Source organism: Octopus sinensis, linkage group LG2 (assembly GCF_006345805.1).
Source record: "Octopus sinensis linkage group LG2, ASM634580v1, whole genome shotgun sequence".
NCBI lineage: Eukaryota > Metazoa > Mollusca > Cephalopoda > Octopoda > Octopodidae > Octopus > Octopus sinensis.
Window position 1 is genome coordinate 60,955,172 of NC_042998.1, and position 8,577 is coordinate 60,963,748.

Below are 8,577 nucleotides of genomic sequence, written 5' to 3' on the forward strand. Positions count from 1 at the left end.
ATAATTGCATCGATGAAGTTTTAAACAAAATGGAAGCAAACCATTGCAACAAAACTTATCAGAAGTTTTAATAGGTTTTAATGAATAAATTTATGTAAAAAGGTCGGACATAAATAATTTACATAAAGATAATCAGAGGCTGCTGATATTGCATTACATGTCACATCAAGAGTGGGAGTGAAGAGCAGCATACGTGAGAGAGATACATATACAGAGAAAGAGAGAGTGATGAAGAGTGGGTAAATGTATATAGAGGGGGAAAAGGCATAAAAGAGAGAGCTTGATAGAAACAGATAGAGAGCGATAGATTTAGTGATCGAAAAGTTGAGTTATTTCACTCTGCAAATTACAGTTTTTTATTACTAATTATCAAAAAACCTTCCTGTTGGGACGCAGATTTTGAAAATAAAATCCGCTTTCCTCGAGGATGCACCGTTTTGCACCGTGATATATCCACACACACAATTGTGTAAGAACAATTCGTTGGTCATAAGCAGTGAGAGTATTTTTTAATTGATAATTAGTTTCTGAGTTTAGCAATTGTGTTCATCATCCCATCGGTTAAAAGCCGGCAATAAGACACCGTTCCATTCTATTTTTCTCTAGAAAAGCTACATGCAGGCCAGTTTATAAGTGAATTCTATAAAATAAACAAGATTATGAGTCTCTTTAATTTAGGCACAAAGCCAGTAATGTTTTTCGGGGGTGGGTTTAGTCGATACCATCAATCTCACTTCTAATGCTTCACTAATATTTCATTTTATCGATCCCGAAAGGCAAAAATGACAACAATGGGATTTAAATCCAGGGCGTAAAGAGCCCGAAGGAATGACCGCACAGCATTTTGTCTGACGCTCTAACGATCCTGCCAGTTCTCCGCCAGTACAAATATATATATAATAATGCAGCCTCTCCATGGCTACTTGATCTGCTAGAAAAAACAGCCAATTTCTCTCAAATCGCACTATATCGTCCTTAAAAACGAAAAGTTATATTCGATTGAGTAGTCATACGATCCAGTCTATATTTCATCAATTCAATGATAGTTATGATAAATATCAAGAAAACAGCCTTAAATTACTTAAGAATAAAACACTATACAAATTTGAGAATCTATCATAGTGATCTCACATAATTGACATCACCAAAGCTGCAAGCTACATTAAATGCAGAAGAATATACTTCAGCCCCGATTAGTTACTGAGCCTCGGCATTGCTGAAACGCTCCCCACAATATAGTACTGGTCGCATGTTTGGCACAGACATCAAACACCCAAAAAGTCCAATTATCTGATTAGTAAGCACTCACCAACACGATTCAACCACAATCCCTTACTAGAAGACCTTTTGTCACTCAGCACTAATCAGCTATATACCAACTCCATCGAAGACAACCATATACACCCGCCTCTCCTCCTCTCGTCTTCCCCGCTGAGTAAACCACCTGCTTACCCTCTCGATCCAAGTCACTCAATACTTCAGTTCCTTTAACGCCATCACTACTGTATTTCACCACTCAGATCCACGCTAAATACTTTATTTTGTCTAAAATCTTTATCCTTCCCACCTTTTCCCTCGCAGATATCCATTTACAGCCGTTCAAACTAACAATCTCTCTACCCCGAGATACGGTTGATTATTGGACATTCCTAAGAAATATGTAACAAGCGCTAAATGATAGTTATCATCTATAAGCATAAACTAATCCAAATAGACAACTGACAGAAGGAGAAAATGAAACTAATTATTAAACCTTCATGCGTGTAGTCATCAGAGCGCCTTCGATATATCTATACAAATATTTCAACATGTAGTTATTATGATTATTTCCACATATAACTCTACATATATTTACAATCTGTTCATATTGATATGTATGTATAACATATGTATGTTCAGATCTCATCAATTAGCTTGAAATATCTCGATGCGTTCGGTATGTTCTTTTTTCGAATATATTCAATAAGGGCCAGATCGTATATCGTTCTTAAGATTAATCAATTGAGCCAATTATTGCAAAGTTTTACTGGGATCGATAACAAATAAATTTGATAGCTCATTCACAGTGCTTACTAATATATTGGTTTCACATTTTGACACAAGGCCGGTAATTTCGGGAAAAGATGCAAATCGATTACATCTACCCCAGTGCTTAACTAGTACTTATTTTATCGATCCTCAAAAGTTTGGGGGACAAAGTCGACCTCGGCGGAATTTGAACTCAGAACATAAAGACAGACGAAATGCTGCTAAACATTTTACCTGGCGTGCTAACGATTCTACCAGCTCGCTGCCTTACATTAATATATATTAATATATTAAAACAGTTCTTTGCCGTGAATGTTACTAACGCCTGAGCGATACCGAATGATACTATCCAGTTCTGGTGTGAATGTGGGATTGAGCTACTAAGATAATAAGAAAGTACGGGTGTATTTTTGCGCGCAGTGCTCATGGTCTTCACAGATTCTCCAATGCCGGTGAGAGTGATATTCCTCTTGAACTTTTGTAAATAAATAACTTGGAATACAATATCTGGAGCGGTGTTGTCGCTATACACATGAAAAAGTCATAAGCAACACTGAGAATAAATTTAACCGATGAACAACTGGTATGGGCTCACATCACGATTGACCTCAATCACTAGCCCATAGAAATATTGTCTCTCAAGTTTATCCTTTTTTACTGCTTCGTCCACGTTCTCTTCCACCATCCAAGTCTACTCGAGACAGTCGCCCTTCTGTCTCACTCCCGAAGTCTGTCACTAACAACTATGCTTTACTCCTCTTCCTCATTACGTCAACACCCCTGAATCTCTTCTCGTTGGTGTTTCCCCCCCCCCCCCTCAGTCGTTGTCTTTAAGATGCTAAAAATATTGACTTCATCAGTTTCATCAATCGCGGAGAAACTACATTTCCTTCCTTGCCTTCTGAGTAAATCAATTAAAAAAAGTAAAACACTCTTAAAATATTGATATGATACTTTACATATAAGCCAACTTTGTGTGTATGTGTGTGTGTGTGTGTGTGTGTGTGTGTGTGTGTGTGTGTGTGTGTGTGTGTGTGTGTGTGAGTGTGTGTATTTTCTTACTTTTTGCTTCGTCGGTGTCCTGCTACTCTGGAGCTTTACTCATGCGCTCACAGATCTTCAATCGAGTTAACAGTCATAATTTGTCTGACGAACCAGTGAGCAGACAAGCGAAACTCCAGAGTGTCAAGACACTGACTCAAACAAAATGACAATGCTATTAAATTTCTACTACGATATAGACTATTCTTTCTTTCGACAGTCAAGACTAAATGTGTTCATCTCTCTCTCTCCGTATATATATCTCTTTTACTCTTTCACTCTTTTACTTGTTTCAGTCAATTGACTGTAACCATGCTGGAACACCGCCTTTAGTCGAGCAAATTGACCCCAGCACTTATTCTTTGTAAGCCTAGTACTTATTCTATCGGCCTCTTTTACCGAACCTCTAAGTTACGGGGACGTAAACTCACCAGCATCGGTTGTCAAGCGATGTTGAGGGGGGACAAACACAGACACACAAACGTATACACACACACACATGTATATATACATATACATATATACGACGGGCTTCTTTTAGTTTCCGTCTACCAAATCCACTAATAAGGCTTTGGTCGGCCCGAGGCTATAGTAGAAGACACTTGCCCAAGGTGCCACGCAGTGGGACTGAATCCGGAGCCATGTGGTTGGTAAGCAAGCTACTTTCCACACAGCCACTCCTATGCCTATATATATATATATATATATATTATCATCAGCAGCATCATGTCATGAAATAACGAAACTTCTAGCAAATGATTACTCATCATAACTTTCAATCTTTTCTTTCTTAAAACACCAGCCAGAAACAACTTCTTTTTTGTCAGATGATGGTTTCGTTTTAAATTATAAAAACTTATAAAGTTCAAATTATTGAAGTGACAAGTATACAACGAGAAAATATGGTGACTAAGGGAAACTGCAAAGTAAAAACCGATCCAGTATTTTAGGATTATCATTTTTCACTGTCATATTTACAAATACTAAACACATACAGACGAGCGTTAGAATGAGATAAAATCGAACATCCTCTTATATAATATATGACGGCATCGTATATTTATGAATAATGCCGAAAAAATATAATATAAATATAGGAATATTTTTTAATGGTATTTAGATATGTATGTTATTCTGTGTGAAAGAAATAAGTTCAAAAGAACATTCGAACAATAGTTAATGCAGTACTTTAACTTAGAAGGCTGAGCTTGTATAACAGAACACAGTTTTTCTGGAGCATGCAATAATTTGGACTTTGTGCAAGTTCCCTTACGCATGTCATATTATATATCTACTTGTATTATATGTAGATATATATATGCCATATATCATAGATGTGTTAATATCAAATTTAAACCCAAATCCTGAAAATGGTAAAAACTTTAACAGAAATGTTCAAGTTTCTAATACGTTCTAACTAAAAAAGTAATTATATAAAATCGGAAACATAAATACATATACAAGTGTATATAAAAATTTCGATATATATGTGTGTGTGTGTGTGTGTGTGTATTATTCAATACTTTATAAATATAAATAAATGCGCCCTTTTAAAACCTAGCCAGGCTCATGGGCTGGTTTCTTGGTTTCAATGGCGTATGTGTTCCCCAGCTGGACGGGACGCCAGTCCATCGCAGCGTTACTCATTTTTGCTTGCTGAGTAGACTGGAGCAACGTGAAAAGAAGTGTTTTGCTCAAGAACACAACGCGTCGCCCGGTCCAGGAATCGAAACCACAATCTTACGATCATGATGCTGACACCCTAACCACTAAGCCATGTTCCTCCACCTATACTTTATACTATATTTTATTATTCATATATATTATATATATATATATATATATATATATATATATTATATATATATATATATATATATATATAGATAGATAGATAGATAGATATATTGATAGATATATGTATATATAGTGAGAGAGAGATACATACATACATACATACATACATACATACATACTACATACATACATACATACATACATACATACATACATACATACGTACATATAAATGTAGCCAACACAAAATTCTTTATGAAAATAAAATTAGCTTCTCAATTTGACTGATTTTATAAATTATTCATAAATTCACTATTTTTCTTAATATGAGTAACATTTATAAAATGATACTTTTAAATGCAATATTTGCAAAACGTTTTTTTGCGGTAACAATTGTTTCTAATTTAGGCACATAAACTGAAATTTAAGACTTAAGATTTAATCGATGGAATTGAGACCAGAACTTGATTGGGTACTTTATATTATCGACTCTGAAAGAATGAAAAATAAAAGTGACCTCGGCGAGATTGGAAACCAGAGCGTAAAAGCCAGAAGGAATATCGCAAAGCATTTCATTTGACTCTCTAATGATCCTACCAATCCTGGACCCAAGGCTGACGATTTCGATGGGAGAGGCTCAGTCAGTTAAATTTGATGCCAGTACCTGACTGGCACTTTATGTTATCAGCCAAGACAGAATGACAGGCAAATTGGACCTCGGTGGCGTTTAAAACACTCAACGTAAAGAGCCACAACAAACACAGCAATGTATTTTTTTCTGATGCGCAAACAATTTCTACAAATTCTTCTGAAAAGGGTACAATTTGCTTACAGAAAAGTGTTGACTAAGTTTGGAGTAGCACGTGACTTGTAATATATTTTATCAACACCCACATCAATATTCTATCAGCCTGGGATCGATATAAAAATACAGATGCTGTTAGTCTTAAACATTATATACTTAATAAAACAAAGAATATATATATATATATTATATATATATATATATATATATATATATATATATATATATATATATAAATTATGCATAAGTTTTTGAGCGTTTTTCTCTTGGTATCAGTATGTCGGCTAATCAGTTGACGAAACTAATAAGTAAGCTAATGTTCAGACTGAAAATATATGACATCTATAAAACATTTCATGAATATCTAAAATTTTTTTAAATAATATACAGAATAATTAACTTTTAAATAAAGAGTGCATGTTATGTATGTATATATATAAGTGTGTGTATGTATGTGTATATGTGTGTGTGTGGCTTTGGTGATACAAACAGGAAAAATAGAACTAAAAAACATGAATATATTATATATGCATATATATATACAATATATATATATATATATATATATATATATATATACAATATATATAAACAATATATATATATATATATATATATATATATATATATATATATATATATATATATATATATATATATATATATATATATATATATATATACAATATATATATATATATAATATATATACGTATGTAAGTTACGGTGACCGACCAGGCTATCAGATGTTGCTACACATCGCTGGTCACAATGCGCTTCGCATTGTTTTAGCCTTCAAATGACGCCACCCCGCTGGCTAAGCGAGCAGGCCGACAGAAGAACGAGTGAGAGAAAGTTGCAGGGATCGCCACCCCCCTACCGGAGCTCGTGGAGTTTTAGGTGTTTTCGCTCACTAAGCACTCACAACGCCCGGTCTGGGAATCGAAACCGCGATCCTACGACCGCGAGTCCGCTGCCCTAACCACTGGGCCATTGCGCCTCCACACGTATGTATGTATGTATGTATGTATGTATGTATGTATGTATGTATGTATGTATGTATGTATGTATACGTAAATATCGAACGATAAGGCCACAATTGGTTTCACGTTAAGAAAAGTAGGAAATGCCATATATATATATATGGCATTTCGTTCACTGGCGCTTATCAAATCTCATTTCGATAATATTTGTTACCAGTAATCATTACTTCCAATGGAAATTTGAAACTTTAAAACCCAATTCTTATAACTTCACTTATATATATATATGTAACCAAACTTCTTGGCCAATAAAAATTAAGGACAACTATTGAAAATGATTGGTCAATTAATTTTAGTGGTCATTCCTCTTAATTTTGTATATATATATATATATATATATATTATATATATATATATATATATATATATATGTATGTATGAATGTATGTATGTATGTATGTATGTATGTAGTATGTATGTATATGCATATGCATATGTATATGCATATATATGCATATGTATATATTATGTGGTGTGTGTGCATATGTATAGACATATATATGCATACGTATATATGTGTGAGTATGTGTGTATATACACAAGCATATATGTATGTATGTATGTATTATATGTATATATATATATGTATGTGCATATATATATATATATACATATATATATATACATATATATATACCATTTCTATCAATATAATATATATATATTATATTGATAGAAATGGTATATATATATGTATATATATATATATATGCACATATATATATATATATATATACATATAATACATACATACATATATGCTTGTATATATATAACCAAACTTCTTGGCCAATAAAAATTAAGGACAGCTATTGAAATTAATTGGTCAATTAATTTTATAATAAACGGTATACAAATGAAACAAAACTAAAATATTGACACATGATGAACAAAAACAACAACAAAGTAGGCACATGCATCCACACGCATACAAACACACAGAGAAACACTCAATATTCACATATAAAGACACCATACACACACTCATCAAAATATATGCGCACACATAGTAGATACGTAAGTTGTCTTACTTTTGTTTCTCTATTAGAAACACGTTGTTATCAGAAGTCGCTGAGTTTTGCAGTTGCCGGCGTGAATCTTTCAACTGAAGTGTTGTTACCGTATCACAGGCCTATATATGTAACGGTTGAGTAGGGTCACAGTTGCAACTGAAGCAGCAGCAACGAACAGCAGCAATAGCTAATCAGCAGCAGCAGCAACAGCATCAGTAAGGTGGTATTGAAGTCTCTACTGTTGCTGCTGCAGCTGCTGCTGTTGTTCTTGCCGTTGCGATTGTGATGACTGGCTGGCTGGCTGGCTGAATGAATGAATGAATGAATGGCTGAATGAATGAGTGAGAGAATGAATGAATGAATGAATGAGTGAAAAACGGGGGTGGAGTAGAAATTAGATGCGAAGCTGAGGAAGTCTAATATAAGTTTTATTATAGGAAAAAAAAAGGAAGATGGAGGAAAAGGAGGAGGAGGTGAAGAAGAAGAAGAAGAAGAAGAGAGAGGAAGAAGAAGAAGAAGAGAGAAGAAGAAGAAGAAGAAGAAGAGAAGAAGAAGAAGAAGAAGAAGAAGAAGAAGAAGAAGAAGAAGAAGAAGAAGAAGAAGAAGAAGAATGAGAAAGATGGAGGCGGACGAAGAGGAGGAGAGAGAAAATATGTTATAGCTTTTCTGTGGTTGGCTTCCCTAATGAGTTTCCTTTTGTTACGTATGACAAGATTACGATTGCGATCTTCCAAGGTGATAGAAACGCCCGTTCACTTTATCAAGCGATACATGAATGATATCACATAGATCCGCCCAACTCGTCAGCTATGTGACATTGTGCAGTAAATAATACATCTCACCACTTCTC

General features: G+C 34.3%; 1 long non-coding RNA gene across 1 annotated transcript in view; it reads right to left on the reverse strand.

Moving 5' to 3' along the window:
• Positions 1-7,928, reverse strand: part of LOC115232466 — a 44,325-nt gene extending 36,397 nt beyond the window's left edge. The window contains exons 1-2 of the long non-coding RNA XR_003883635.2: positions 7,746-7,928; positions 7,497-7,498 (exon numbers count right to left, since the gene is read on the reverse strand). This is a non-coding gene — a long non-coding RNA (uncharacterized LOC115232466). The remainder of the gene's footprint in view (positions 1-7,496; positions 7,499-7,745) is intronic.
• Between the last annotated feature and the right edge of the window lie 649 nt (positions 7,929-8,577).